Source organism: Cryptomeria japonica, chromosome 11 (assembly GCF_030272615.1).
Source record: "Cryptomeria japonica chromosome 11, Sugi_1.0, whole genome shotgun sequence".
Lineage (NCBI taxonomy): Eukaryota > Viridiplantae > Streptophyta > Pinopsida > Cupressales > Cupressaceae > Cryptomeria > Cryptomeria japonica.
The window spans coordinates 551,449,276-551,466,908 of NC_081415.1; positions in this window are offsets into that span (position 1 = coordinate 551,449,276).

The following is a 17,633-nucleotide window of genomic DNA, read 5'->3' on the forward strand; positions in this document are numbered from 1 at the left end:
AACACAAGAATATGTTGACATCAATGACAACAACATATCCTAGCAACAACAATGTCCAACAAGTAGAATACTAATTCACCCTCCTCTCAACATTCTAATCTATTCAACAACAATATTCTGACTAAAGTCCTAATTGATAGGTTGATTGAAAAATATCTATAACTTTCAAATAGTATCATATTTTTTGAATCTAATCTAAAACATGCATCACATTCTATGTTTTGTGTACTATAGAATTTTAAAAATTTTGATTTCATAAATTTTTTACCAAGTTATGGTGGTTAGACATACAAGTTATTGTATTTTTATAAAGTTGTAGTAAAAACATCATAATTATTTATTTCAAAAAAAATACAAAAATTTTTGTGTCACATCTGTACATGAGTCTTCTACTTATACCTAAAATCTTATAAAAAAAAATATTACTATTTGATTCTGGTTAGGGTGGTCAAATGACACCTACTTTATATCTTTTTCCTATAATTTTAGTACTACTACATTGAAATTTTAAATTTTCATTATTTTTTTCAAAAAACAACTAGTTTCTTAGAAACTACATTCAATTTGCTACTATTTTTAAATATTATTGAAATAATGTTCGTAACTTATTCAAATTTTTACATCAAGTTGCCTAACTTTGTTCTTCTAGTTTTCATTGCCACTTAAGAGCATGTTTAGCCCACTATGATCTTGCACATACCCATTCGGCCTCCTCCTATTTATTCATAATATTCCTTGCTCAAATATACTCTTTGTTATACAAATCCACTCTATCCATGGGTGAATCTATTTGTCCATCCTCCATTCACAATCTAGTAATTTTCATTCTTAGGTTAATATTCCCTATCAATATTGGAAAAAAATTCTCTCCCTTAGTGAGATCTCCTTGTCATCTTCCTCAATCACTAGTCCATCTATTTGTCACTCTTAAGAAAATTCACTTTATTTCTTGTGCAAATCCACTACCTCTTAGACAAATCTACCTTTTCACCTTCCTATATCCTCAATCCACCCATTTTTCATTAAGAAAATATCCCATGTCTTTGGGAAAATTTAAACCTACCATCTTCTTGAGTGGATTTACTACCACTTAGGTGAATTCACTCACATCCAAAATATTGAGGGAAAACCAAGTTGTCCACACACTAGCCGATGTTCTCATTAGTTTGAAATTGCCATAAAAAAAATTTTAAAAATAATCTCCATATCCAACCTAAATGATTCATTTTTGTCACCTCCATTTTCTTTCCAACTTTTTTAGAGATGATACCATCCTATTTTTATCATAAGCCAAATCCTAGTATGATTTTAATCCAAATCCTAGTTAATCTTAATTCAAACCCTAGCCTGAGCTTATTGTAAATCCTAATTTGAGATTTCATAGGTCATAATATCAATCTTTCACCCTTATCAAACTCACTAACCAATAATCTTGTCACAATATATGATGAGATCCTCCATCATAAATCCCCTCCAACTCGACTCTATTATAATGATGATGAAAGTTGTGTTTATCAAGATGAGTATGAAATTTAAAACCTTGATATCATCATCACTATCAAGCATTTCCCAAGCATCTTCCAAAATCTAATCACTCATTCAAGTTATCCCATTATGCCTCCATACATGCTTATTAGCAATCATAATCCTACCTAAAAAGGAAAATCTATATTGTATATACCATCCACACCTCCCTCTTATCTCACACCCACATATCACCCTCCTTCAATATTCATGCCTCTATTTTCTACCATAGGCATATCTTGACCTCCAACTTTTCCCAACAACACTATCACCTTCATCCCTAGTCCAAATCCACCATTCCATCATCCTCAAATATATTTCTCAACAATTCTTGTAACCCTCTAATCATCTGAAATCCTCTAATTCATAATCCTAATCTTAATTCCCTCACCATTCTTAATAGATATTCCAATTCCTCCTACCTCAATTCACCATCCAGTTTCTCCTATATTGATCCTTTGTCCAATCCCTCATACCTCAATCCCCAATCCAATCCTAATCTCCCAATCCATAATATTAATACTCCACCTACTCTTAATCCTCTATCTACACCTAATCCTCCATTTTCTCCTAACTGTCAACCTAAACCTAGAATACAAAAATATCTCATTTCAAATGCCATCTAAGGCTAATAAAAAAGAATCCATCACAAAATCCACATCCCAAATGATGGGGTTCACCTAGTCTACTCAACACTTCACCTAGTTGGTGTTGCTCAATTCCACCAACTCACTAGGCCTAGTTTCACTCTAGACCTCCAAGTGCTTCTCAACAGCTTTTAGGGATTTATTCTTGACCATTATAAGGTGTTTGCTTCTCATGTGCTCAATTATGGCTTCTTGGCTTAAAGTTGTCAATTTGACCTCCTTTTGTTGTGAGATGATGTAGAGGTTTGGAGGTGTCTTCTAACATGTTTTTTAATTCATTTAGGGTCCACTTGAGGTTAGAAATCATTAGGTTTCTTACCAATTTCAAAATCTTGCCTAGAAAAGGGCTACAAGGAATGAGCCCCAATTAGGCCTCCTAAATCCGGTTTTTTAGGGCTTGAGTAAAAATGGTACAAAATACCCTCTAGAAAGTTTGGATTTTCCTCAAAGACACACTTAAAATCAAATTATTTTTGTGGTTTTGGCTTCTTTTTTCACCATACAATGTGCTAACCCCAAAATGAGGGTTTTGAAGGGTTTCTAGGCCTCCTAGCCAACAGTGATTGATCAAGTTGGGGTTTAGGCATAAAATGACTTTTTCAAGGCTTCTCCTTGCATAGGAAACTCTTTCCCAACTCCATGGACCCCTCAAAAATATTAGATGGTGATATGGAATTCACCCTTGCACTTATCACTTCAATTTCACCTTATTTTCTCTAGCTGGGTTACTCCTGGACTCGCCTAGAATAAGGTGATAGTCATATTGAAACTCATCTCCAACACTTGTCCCTGAATATGTACACTATACAAGTGGTCTCCCTTCATTTCCCAACAAGTCATGATGTCAGCACGTGTGGAGTTCATGGGGCAACCATTTTTACATAAAACTGCTATATACAAGCCAAAACTGGTTGTTTGCAAACAAGAACAAGAAAACACTAATGAAAACTATCTACAAAACTTGGAATTGAACCAACAATACTGTAACACACTAGAGAGACTCAATCCATTTCTATATTAATGGATTCAATCCATTTTCAATTACTAAATGAGTAAAATCAAGCCAAAATGTTGCCAACTAGTCTAAAAATGAGTAGTTTTAGATTGTTGAACTTACATAGCACATTCTCCAACCTTGGTAACCATGAAAGGGATGGTATTTATAATTTTCCCAAGTGTGTATTCATCCTAGGGCATTGGACAATCCCTAACTCCATCGTTAACCAATTCAGGACAAAAGTTGTCATGACAACTTTTTACAACTTTGCACTTTTTTACTTCTTGGTCTTCCCAACCTTTGAAACCTATTCTAAGTCATCAAACATGACTTTTAAAACATACCTAAGACTAATTTAACCCTCCCTAATGCCTATACCAATTTTTGACACTTTTGATTATCAAGAAGGTCAACTACCTACTCAAACCCACTATTTACACAAAAATGCAAACCTAAGAATAATGAACTCAACCTAGGCCTACATTGATTCAAAACACTAACTCTTGGACCCTCCTAGAGTCCTTATTCACTTTTTACAACTTTGCACTTTTTTACTTCTTGGTCTTCCCAACCTTTGAAATCTATTCTAAGTCATCAAACATGACTTTTAAAACATGTCTAAGACTAATTTAACCCTCCCTAATGCCTATACCAAGTTTTGACACTTTTGACTATCAAGAAGGTCAACTACCTACTCAAACCCACTATTTACAAAAAAATGAAAACCTCAGAAGAATGAACTCAATCTAGGCCTACATTGACTCAAAACACTAACTCTTGGACCATCCTAGAGTCCTTATTCACTACTGAATTGGCTAGGGTTAGTACAAGCCAAAATTGTGAAAACTAGATAGCTTAAGTCCTAGGTGCTCCTGCACCATTCTCCCAGACAAAAGAAGATAATGTCACCTCCTTGGGAATCAGATTCTGGTCAATTCCAAGCTTCTTAAAATCTATCTCAAGCACCCATGTAGCTTCAGCATCATCCATACCCTGTCATTTGATTAGGTGCTCCCAATAGGCTTGATGCCTTTTCTTCTTGGAGATCCTTGAACTCAACACCTTCTCGGCCTTTGGATTTGGTTTGGCTGGTAACTCAAGGTTGTTCACATCATCTGATACCTCTGAGTGACTACAATCTGAACCTTGAATTGGTCTCTTGTAGGCAATTAAGTCTGCTATGTTGAAAATTGGTGACAATCCTATGTCACTAGGTAGATCCACCTTGTATGCATTTTCTCCATACTTGGCTAGAATGGCACATGGACCTATCCTTCCCATTTGCAACGTGTTGGGAACTCCTTGCTGTATCCTTTCTTTGTTTAGGTGCACCATGACAAGATCTCCCACTTGAAATTGTAGGTTCTTCCTCTTTTCATCAACTTTTTGCTTGAGTTTGCTTGTGTTCTCCATCAATGCTTGCTTGACTAATTCATGGACTTCCTTCACTGATTGAGAAAAGTCTTCTGCATATCCACTTCTTGTTGTTGCACTACCTAAGTCTCTCAACTCCAAAATACCTCTTGGGTGCACTCCATAGACCACTTCAAAAGGACTCTTGCTAGTACTATTCATGGTGTCATTATATGCATATTCAACTTGTGAGAGTACTTGATCCCATGTTTGACAATATTCCTTATTAAGCCACCTTAATAAGTTTCCCAAGCTCCTATTTACCACTTCGGTCTGCCCATCTATTTGTGGATGGTAGGCTGATCCAAAAGAGAGATCGATGCCAATATTTTGCCAAAGTGTCTTCCAAAAATGACTCATGAACTTTGAGTCCCTATATTAAACAATTCTCATGGGTAAACCATGCATCCTGACTACCTCTTTGAAGAATAATTGAGCTATTTGGTATGCATCATGAGTAGTCTTGCAAGGCACAAAGTGAGCCATTTTGCTAAATCTGTCCACAATGACATAAATTTTGTCATATCCCTTCTTTGTCCTTGGTAAACCTACTACAAAGTCCATATTAATGCATTCCCATGGTCTATTTGGTATGGGAAGAGGTTGGTATAAACCGGCATTTGTAGAAGTACCTTTGGCCTTTTGGCAAACTATGTAAGTCTCCACATACTTCTTCACATCTTGATTCCTCCTTGGCCAATAGTAATACCTCTTAACCAACTCTTGAGTCTTATTGACTCCAAAATGTCCACTAAGGCTGCCATTATGCTTCTCTTGTATGAGATTTTCCCTCATTGAGCCTCTAGGCACACAAAATTGCCTACCTCTAAACAATAGTCCATTTTGCAAAGTAAAATCAGAATACTCACTATGGAAGTGATTTTGATACTCCTTACACACCTTGTAGGCATTTGAGAAATCTTCATCCTCCGAGTATAAGTCTTTAAAACTGTCAACACCTATGATTATCAATTGAATTTCTTGGACTGTTAAAAGTCTCCTACTTAGTGCATCAGCTACCTGGTTTAATTGTCCTTTCTTGTGCTTAATGGTGAATGTATAGGCCTGCATGTACTCCACCCATTTCATGTGTTTATGACTGTATTTTTCCTATGAATTTAGGAAAATCAATGCTTGGTTGTCCATATAGACTACAAATTCTTTAAGGAGGAGATAGTGTCTCTACTTCGTCAAAGCCTGCACTAAAGCATATAACTCAAGATCATAAGAGGAGTATTTCCTTTTGGCATCACTTAGCTTCTCACTATGGAAAGCTACTGGTCTTTCTTCTTGGCTTAGGACAACACCTACTACAACTTTGCTTGCATCACATTCCACAATGAATAGTTTCTCAAAACTAGGCAACACTAGCACCGGTTGAGTAGCTATCTTCTCCTTCAAGGTTTCAAAACCTTTGTTGGCTTCTTCATTCCACTAAAACTTTGCCTTCATTCCACCTCTAATGGTGTCTAACATTGGTGCACATATAGCACTGAATTGCCTAATGAACTTCCTGTAGTACTAAGCTAATCCATGGAAGCTTCTCACCTCTGTTGCTGACTTAGGAGTAGGCCAATTTACTATGGCTTCAACCTTGCTGGGATCCATCTTGAGGTTTCCTTGAGACAACACAAACCCAAGGTAAACCAACTTATGATTGACAAACTCACACTTATCCAAGTTCACAGTTAGCTTTTCATCATACTATTTTTGTAATACATCTTGCAAATGAGTAATATGATCTGCCTTATCCTTACTGAAAATGAGAATGTCATCAAGATATACCACCACAAATTTACTTATGAATTCCTTCATCACCTCATTCATGAGTCTCATGAAGGTGCTTGGAGAATTGGATAAGCCAAATGGCATTACAAGCCACTCATAAAGACCCTCTGTTGTCTTGAATGTTGTTTTCCACTCATCACCCTCCTTAATCCTAATTTGGTGATATCCACTTTTAAGGTCAATCTTGGTAAAGTACTTGGCTTCCCCTAAACAATACATGAGGTATTCTATTATAGGAATAGGGAACCTATATCTTGATGGTGATCCTATTTATGGCTCTAGAATCAGTACACAACCTCCAAGTACCACCTTTCTTTGGGGTTAACATGGTAGGGACAACACAAGGGCTAATGCTTTTTCTAATTAGGCCTTGGTCTAAGAGCTCTTAGATTTGCTTGGAAATCTCAACATTTTGTTGGGGAGTCATCTTATAAGCTATCTTGTTAGGTAAGGATGCTCCAGGAATGAAGTCTATTTGATGGCTTATGGTTCTTTTAAGAGGTAGTGTGGCTGGTTGTCTATCACTTACTATGCCTTTGAATTTCTTCAACAAATCTTGCACCTCTATTGGAAAATCTAGTTTCTCTTTCTTGTCTTCCTCTTTAGGCTTCATCACTAGTACAAACCCTACACCTTCACCTTCCTCAAGTGTCTTCAAGAATTGTGTTTTGCTTACCAAAAGAACATTAGTACCTGCTGCTCTTTTTTCACCTTCCTCAAGGATAGACTGAATCTTGAATGTGACTCCATCTTTCTTGAATGAGTATGCATTCTTGGCTCCATCATGGATAGCTTGTCTATCAAATTTATATGGTCTTCCTAATAGGATATGGCGTGCTTCCATGGGTAGGACATCACATAACACTTTGTCCTTATACCTCCCAATGGTAAAATACACCCATGCTTTCTCATTGACTAGGACATGTTGGCCTTTGTTTAACCAAGTGACTCTATAAGGATTGTTGTGAGGTATCCTTTGGAATTTGAGCTTACTCACTGCCTCTTCTGACACAATATTGTTTGTAGACCCTGAATCAATGATCACTTTGCACACTTTGTCCATAATCTTGCATTTGATTCTAAATAAGGACCTTCTTTGGCTAGGTTCTTCTCTGATTGGTTCTTTGATCAAAGTTCTCCTTATCATCAAGTTTTCACCTACTTCTGACTCTAAGGCAACCTTTGAGCTCTTGTTGCTTGAAGACTCTACTTGAAGATAGTTCACTCTTCTTTCACTACCTTGTGATGATGATCCCTTCTCTGGACACCTATATGCTGGATGGCCAAATTGGTTACAATGATAACAATTCATTGTTGTAAAATATGAGGAACCTCTACCTTGTCCACTAGGTCTTCCTCTGGAACCACTATTTGATCCTCGTTCTCTATTGAATCCTCCTCTACTAGTGTTACTCTCTTGCTGCTCAGTGAGTTTGGACTCACCTTGTGTTCTTTGTTCAGAACTTCTTCCTCCAAAGCCTCCCCTATGGCCTCTATTGTATTTTCCTCTACCCTTGCCCCTATTGTTTCTTGAGTCATGTCTTATTTTTAGTTTTTCCTCCACTTTAAGGGCAAGTTGATAGGTTTGATGGATTGTATTTGGGCTCATTAAACTGATTTCTTCTTGGATGTTCCACCGTAGACCATTTAGGTACCTAGCAACCTTGAGACTCTCTTCTTCCACCACATGAGATCTAAGGCTGAGTTTGTGAAACTCCTTTGTATAGCTACTGACATCAAGGTATTTTTGTCTTAAGTTTTGTCTCTTCCTATGAATTTGTACTTCATAGTCATCAGGGAGATAGACTTCTTTGATTTTGACTAACACCCTTTCCAAGAAGAGATGGGTGCTTTGCTCATTTTCTTCCTCTCATCTTGTACAAATTTCCACCATGTGAGAGAAGCTCCTCTCATCCTAGACTTGGCTACTTTGACTCTCTGGGCAACAGTTATGCCTTCACATTCAAAATGGTTCTCCATACCTTCTATCCACTCTAGGACCACTTTTGCCTCCATCTTACCAGTGAACAATGGCAATCCTTCTAGTGATTTACCACTCAAGGCTTTCAATGCCTTTAGGAAAGGTTCTTGCTCTAGGATAGGATTGGGTTCAAGCACTTTGTCTATCTCTAACACTTCTTTAGCCTTCCCTTTTTCTCCTTCAACCTTTACCAACACTTCATCAGCCTTGGTTTCAATTGCACCAAGCTTACTCTCCAATTCAACCAAGTCTATTCTCTTCCTCCTGATCATCCACTTTCCTTTCTAGCTCTACATTGGTCACCATGTTGTTGTCTCCTACAGATTCCACTGAGGACATCAACTCTTCTATCCTAAATCTTATAGGCTCTGATACTAATTTGATGGGGTTCACCTAGTCTGCTCAGCACTTCACCTAGTTGGTGTTGCTCAATTCCACCAACTTGCCAGGCCTAGTTGCACTCTATACCTCCAAGTCCTTCTCAATCTCTTCTATGTCTTTACTCTTGACCATTCTAAGGTGTTTTCTTCAATTTTTTTGGCTAGGAACCCTACCAATTCATAGTGCTTCACATGTGCTCAATTATAGCTTCTTGGCTTAAAGTTGTCAATTTGACCTCCTACTATTGTGAGATGATGTAGAGGTGTGGAGGTGTCTTCTAACATGTTCTTAATTCATTTAGGGTCCACTAGATGTTGTCAATCATTAGGTTTCTTACTGATTTCAAAATCTTGCCTGGAAAAGGGCTACAAGAAATGAGCCCCAATTAGGCCTCCTAAATCCGGTATTTTAGGGCTTGAGTGAAAATGGTACAAAAGAACCCCTAGAAAGTTTGGATTTTCCTCAAAGATACACTTAACCTAAAATGATTTTTTTTTTTTTGGCTTCTTGTTTCACCATACAATGTTCTAACCCCAAAATGAGGGTTTTGAAGAGTTTCTAGGCCTTGTAGCCGGCAGTGACTAATCAAGTTGGGGTTTAGGAATAAAATGACTTTGTCAAGGATTATCCTTCCATAGGAAACTCTTTCCCAACTTCATGGACCCCTCCAAAAGATTAGATGGTGATATGGCATTCACCCCTGCACTGAGCACTTCAATTTCACCTTATTTCCTCTAGCCAGGTTGCTCCTAGACTCGCCTAGAACAAGGTGGCAGTCATATTGAAACTCATCTCCAGCACTTTTCCCTACATATGTACACTATAAAAGTGGTTTCCCTTCATGTGCCAACAATCCATGATGGCAGCACCTGTGGAGTTCATGGGGCAACCATTTTTACATAAAACTGCTATATACAAACCAAAACTGGTTGTTTGCAAACAAGAACTAGAAAACACTAATGAAAACTATATAAAATACTTAGAACTGAACCAACAATACTGTAACACACTAGAGAGACTCATTCCATTTCTATATTAATGGATTCAATCCATTTTCAATTACAAAATGAGTAAAATCAAGCCAAAATGCTGCCAACTAGTCTGAAAATGAGTAGTTTCAGATTGTTGAACTTACATAGCATATTCTCCAGCCTAGGTAACCGTGAAAGGGAGGGTATTTATAATTTTCCCAAGTGTGGAGTCATCCTATGGTGTTGTACAATCCCTAACTCCACCGCTAACCAATTCAAGACAAAAGTTGTCATTTTACAACTTTCAAAAGTTGTCATGACAACTTTTTACAACTTTGCACTTTTTTACTTCTTGGTCTTCCCAACCTTTGAAACCTATTCTAATTCATCAAACATGACTTTTAAAACATTCCTCATAATAATTCAACCCTCCTTAATTCCTATACCAAGTTTTGACACTTTTGACCATCAAGAAGGTCAACTACCTACTCAAACCCACTATTTACACAAAAATGCAAACCTAAGAAGAATGAACTCAACCTATGCCTACATTGACTCAAAACACTAACTCTTGGACCCTCCTGGAGTCCTTATTCACTACTGACTTGGCTAGGGTTAGTACAAGCCAAAATTGTGAAAACTAGATAGCATAAGTCCTAGGTGCTCCTGCACCACCAAAGTTCTAGAATCATGTCAATCCACTCCACCATGTAAGGCCATTCCCAATGAGGCCCTTCCCCCTCCCACACCTATCATTTTTTTCCAACTCTTAATAGCATTGGAACTATCCAACCCCAAATCTCCTACCCTTAGTAATATCTAACACTAAGCTAATGGGCATCATGAATCCACCCTCCTTCCATCTAATACATCTAATTAATTTACCCAACACTTCTCACCCATCATACCATACACACTAGTCCAACCATACCAAGAGCTTGGCCAAGAGATTTTTCCATGTTGAAATGCTACCTCATATAAGTCTAAATCTTATCATCCCACCTAATCCATCTCATGATACCTTATCATCCCCTCATTAGAATCAAGATTCAACATCTAACCTTCTCCATATCATGATCTCTTGTCACCACTTCATCAAAAGAAAGATCATGCCATCCCATCAAATCCCTCTCATGATCTTTTATAACTTCTTATACAAACCATCCCAACACCATCACCTTGTCCTCTTGATTCACTTATCTTTACCCAAAATAGTTCTCTTGAAATATAAGAACAATTATATCCACCACCCATCCTCCTACACCTAATAGTGGACTCACACATATTGCTTATAAAGTAACAAGCATCCTACTTTGAATCAGTTGCTCGAAAACATGAACTATCAAGGTAAAATAGTGGGCCTACGTGAGAAAGGTACCTTGAAGTCCATCCATATCAAAAAATATCCACAATCTCAAGCTCTTCATTACATTTTCCAAGACACTTTATCCAAAAATATTAGTACAACCATTGTGAAATCCAAGAGTATTTTTTATAAAGAAACAAAGGCTTCTTCACGTTTCTTCTCCAAACAATGTATCAACATTCTCTTTCCTCCATCTTACAAACCTAAAACAAATATTCATCTTCCTCCATCCTCTAAATCCATTTTAGATTTCTATATCCCAAAATCAACCATTACATATCCTCCACCTACTAAATCAACTTTCGGTTCTTATATCCCAAAGTCTCATCCTCCATCTTATCCTACTCATCTTCTCATCCACCGATCCTCTATCCCTATCACCCATCATAAAAATATCACTCCTTTAGTTCACACTAAAGATCAACAAGGCACATGTATGCATGCACCCTATCTAACATCCTACCACCATCACTCCATCCATATTTTCCCCACATATCAGTCATCTTCTCACACTAATACCATTTCTACTAGAAGTAACTTGGACACCAAATCATGCATTATATATATATATATATGTACATATGAATGTGCATACGTATGTATGTATGTATGTATGTATGTATATGTATGTGTCTATATGTATAAATATATATATGTATATGTGTGTATATATGTATATATGTATATCTATATATATGTACATGTGTATGTATATCTATATATATGTACATGTGTATGTGTATATACATATATCTACATATATATATATATGTGTGTGTGTGTGTGTGTGTGTATATGTATGTATATACATACATACATACATACATACATACATACATATATGTATGTATGTATGTATGTATGTATGTATATACATATATCTATATACATATATATAAAGATATATGTATATACATATATATATAGATATATGTATATACATACATACATACATACATATATATATGTATGTATGTATATACATACATATATATATATATACATATGTATATGTATATATGTATGTATGTATATACATACATACATATATACATATACATATGTATATGTATATGTATATATGTATGTATATATATATATGTATGTATGTATATATATACATACATATATACATATACATATGTATATTTATATATGTAGATATATGTATATACATATATATATATATGTATATATATATATGTATGTATATACATACACATATACATGTATGTATATATATGTATGTATGTATGTATGTATATACATACATGTATATGTGTATGTATATACATACATATATATATATATATATATGTATATACATACATACATATATATATATATATATATATATATATGTGTGTATGTATGTATATACATACATACATATACATATGTATATATATATATATATGTATATATATATATATGTATGTATATACATACATATGTATATACATACATATGTATATACATACATATATATATATATACATATATGTATGTATATACATACATATATATATATATACATATGTATATGTATATATGTATGTATGTATACATATATATATATATACATATATATATATACATATATGTATGTATATACATACATACACACACACACACACACATATATATATATGTATATATATATGTATGTATATATATATGTATATGTATATATATATGTATGTATATATATGTGTATATATATATAGACATATATATGTAGATATATGTATATATATGTATATAGACATATATATGTATGTATGTATATATATGTATGTAGTATATATATACATATATCTACATATATATGTCTATATATATATGTGTCTGTGTGTGTGTGTGTATACATACATATATATGTACATATATGTATATGTATATGTATGCATATATACATGTATATACATATGTATATACATGTATATATGCATACATATATACATGTACATATACATATATATACATGTATATATGTGTATACATATATATACATATAGATATGTATATGTATATATACATATGTATGTATGTATGTATGTACATGCATATATGTATGTATACATATATATGTATATGTATATCTGTGTGTGTGTACATATATATATATATATATATATATATATATATATATATATATATGTATAGATATATACATACATGTACATACATGTATATACATATATGTACATATATATGTGTGTGTACATACATATATATATATACATGTAGATACATATATGTATATACATGTATGTACATATATATGTATATATATGTAGTGTCATAAATTTTACACCCTTGCCAGGGCGGTACAATTTCACGCTTTGTTTAGCACTCGCCTTATTGTGTTTTGCATCTTGCGTTTCTAATCTCTCTTAAGCATTTAAATCTAAATTCATATTTCACCTCTTCACATGTTATAAAGTTGGGCCCTTTACCCTAAGTGTGCCCCTTTTCATCTTATTCTTTCATTAAATCATTTAATCATAAACCCTAATTATATCTTATTTCGACCTTTAAGGCTCGAATTCACATATCAAAACATCTCGAAATAAGTTGTAACTTTGGGATTCACTCTAATATCATCATATCTAACAGCCCCAAAAATTTGGTCAAAAGTTGGTAGGACCATGTTGAAAGTGCACATGGTCCTCAGTTTTTTTCCAGAAATTTTGAGAGCATAATCCTATGATATAATAATTCTTAACCCCAAAAGATTGGCAAGAAATTCAAATCCTAGGTTGGCCTAAAGACGAAATTAAGATCTAGGGTTCCATACTTAAGATCTCTCTTTCTTCATTTGAAAAGGTCTTCTTCTAAATATCTAAGAGAAAGTTTTGGGAGCATAAAGAGCCTTCTTTGTTGTGAAAGATTAGATCTTTGAAGTCTTCAACAACATTAAACATGCATCCATCAAACCTGCATCAAGCATTATTTCATCAATTGGGGGCTTTTGAAGATATAGAAAAGCAATAGGAGATTACCGACTGAAGATTGTCTTGTACCCCTCTTTTGGGGTTGGGTATGGTTTCATGTTGTTTTCATGTCTTTGTATAAGCTTCATTTTGATTCATATTCATGCTTTAGATCACTTTGCATCATGGATTTAGAGCATTTACTTTGACAATGATAAGCAATTAGAGTTTACTCTTTAGGGTTGCTCTAGATTGTTTGCTTTCATTTTAGAATCTTGCACACACATAGGGTTCTTTCACACACATTTTTTAGTACATTATCAGCTATTTGTTGAGGTGGAAATCACCAAAATAAGGGTTTGACTAAGGAAAAACCCTATATAGCCACCCAAAACCCTCTTTTTTAGCTACAGGTATAGGTTCAGATCTGAGCATCACTGGAAGTTTCAGGACTGATAGAACACACAGAGGTTGTCTCGAGGTTTAGAACTCCTCAAAAACCCCTAAGACATGGGTGTGTCACTGGTCTTGCCTATTTTCAGCAGGATTTGACAGTACAACGGTTTGCAGATCCTAGAATCCAGTCTCTCAGTTGCAGCTTCAGACTTGCAAGATTAGGATAGTGGCATGGTACCCTGGTCCTAGACATTTTGGCTCAGATTTCAAACATAGGTGCACCTCTGATTTTTCTTCTTAATCTATACTTTTCAGCAGTTTATCAATTATTTTTTGTTTTGCATTTCCATATTAGGGTTTGCTTGCTTACTTGCACTTTAGGTTAAATTGCATTTTGAATCATTCCTCTCCCTCATTTGTAGCAAAGGAATAGAAACCCTAAGAGGTAATCCATGGCTCTCTCTTTCTCACAAGAATTAGTCAAAGTTTGTTACCTCCCTGGGCTCTTTCGTATTCCATTAGTGTGTATGAGAGTGGGATTAGGGTTTATATACTTAGTCTCACTTTTCCCCTTACACATTTTGGTGAACCTGATGTGAATCCAATTGCATTTTCATTGCATTGCATTGTTAGATCTAGGCTTGGTATCTTTTCATTTTTCTTTATAAACGTAGAATTCCAAAAAACAAAAGTGAAAAAATTCAAGAAAAAAAAATTCCCTTTATTTGCTTGCATTGTGTGTTTAAATTTCATTTCAATCTCCATTTGAAAATGTCAGATTTTTATTTGCAAGATGTTCATGCTTTTCATGATGTATGCAATTTTGTTGATTATGAGTTTAGTAAGGATGAATTAGACAAATCTCTAGATGGTTTTTTGAATTGTAAGCCTTCTAAACCCTCATTTTGTCAAAACCTAATCAACCTTGTTACTATGTCATTTTGTGGTCATGAGAAAGATAAGTTGAATGATTCCTCTCATGGGTACATTCCTATCAACTCCTCCACTAAATCTAATTACATGGTTGACCTTCACAATTCCCTTTATGAGGTTATGTCTCCTTTTGAGTCCAAAGATAAACCTTTCAATCACTATGACCATGCTTTATTGGAAGATGCTCTTGATGACTTTATGTCTTCACCTAAACCACTAAACAAAAACAATACATCTAAAAGGCTAATTAACATTATCAATGTGAATGATCATACAAAACATCTTTTGTAGTCCAAGGTGCTTATCCAACCTCACCTCTTTCTAATCAACCCCTTTTCACAATTCAAAGAGGATATAGTCATGAATTCTGTAGCACTCCGATCAAACCTATCATCACTGTGCAATGAGGAAATCCCCCTAAGAGTCCTTAAAGATATGTTAAACAATTAACTAAAGATAGTTATAATTTAGTTGCACATACCTATAACACGAGAAACAATAGGCAACCTAATCTCTCTTCGGTTATCCCAACTTCTCTTCCTGATCCTCAACCTATTCTTCCTCAAGCACCTTGCATTTCACAAACTCTTGGTAAGGAGTGTGATCTTGTTGAACAACTTAAAGCCACTCCTGCCAAGATATCCCTTTGGGATTTCATTCAAACTTCCTCATTTCATCATGGATTGTTACAAGATGCCTTGAAAAAATTAAATGTCCTACCCGCAATGATATCTAATAATATGGACTCCTTGATTAATTTTATCACAGCTCTTAAAGCTCAAATTATGTTCACATAAGATGAGCTACCCACTAGTGAAATTCAACATCAATATGATCCCTTAATGATTGTGGTTATCATAAATGATAGTGAGATAAGATGAACACTACTGGACAATGGTTATGGCCTTAATCTTTGTAGCATTAAATTTTTGTTTATGATCAATGTTGATACATCTCTTATTAAGCCCGATTCTCTCACTATATGAGGCTTTGATAATTTTGCTAAATCTTCATTAGGTATCATCACCTTGCCTATTAAGGTAGGTCCTGTTAATTTACCCACACCTATCTATGTCATGTCTACAGAATTAACATACAACTTGTTACTAGGGAAACCTTGGGTTCATAGCATGTAAGTTGTCCCCTCTACATTACATAGGCAATTTAAGTTCATTTACAACAACAAGACATATACCCTGCTAGGTGACACAAATCTCTAGGCTTGTCTACAGACATCAACTTCCAAATCCTCTTCAATTGGTTATTCCCCAATTATCTTAGATGATTCCTCTAAAGCTTCTAGTGTATCCACTACATTAAACCAATATCCTACTTCTAAATCATTTCCCAATACTCCCTCGAATGGACCTAAAATTCTTGAGGAAGAGTCTTCTCAACCCGATCCTACTTCTAAGGACACTTTCTCTCCTGAAGAGTTTCTTGCAGAAGGCAATTAGGGATCCTTTTATTTTAATCCTACCTTCATATGGGAATATAAAATTCCTCCTAGAGAACCTAAGGTCGAAAGGGAGGAAGAAAGAGAAGAACCTAAAAAGAAATCCACTTTGTCTGGGCCTTTGAGTAATAACTTTGTGGTGGCTTCCCAAAATTCATCTCCCTTAGTCTCTGACCTAGAGGACTTTGACTTTTCACTTTATGTAAATCCTCCTTCTCTCTCAGAAATGGATAACCTTTATGGTCCTGATTTTCACATCCTAGCTAGCTGTGGATATAATGGTAACGGATGTGGTGCTCAAGAACAAGGGATAAAGGTTCCCTTGGAAAACAACTTTCATGATATGAAATTCAAGCTTGGTTATGATCCTTTTAAGCATACTAAAGCCTCTAAGAGACCATCTATTAGTGTTAATGGCATTTCCGCCTCTCTCTCAATGAAATATCTAGAGTATATTGAGCGTGACTCTTCTAGTGTCCTCACTTTGGATGTTTTTCCTACTGATGATTCCTTAGCCAAATTCTTGGGAGCTTATGATAACCTTACTCGTTATCACAATAACCGTGGCTTTCCCTATTGTCTAAATGTGGAATCTTACTTTGGGAAAGAAATAAATAATGATGAGATAGTTAAAGACTTTCCTTAATTAAATACGCTCCTCAACAAAGAAATATCTTAATAAGTGACACTATTGATATCAAGATATATCCTTGTGTTGAAGATAAAATCATCAAGATAGGGAAATGTCTTGACGAAGAAGAGCAAAAACAATATTCTGAGTTATTACTTGAATTCCCTGAAATCTTTACTTGGGTGTACTCTAACATGCCTAGCATAGATCCTA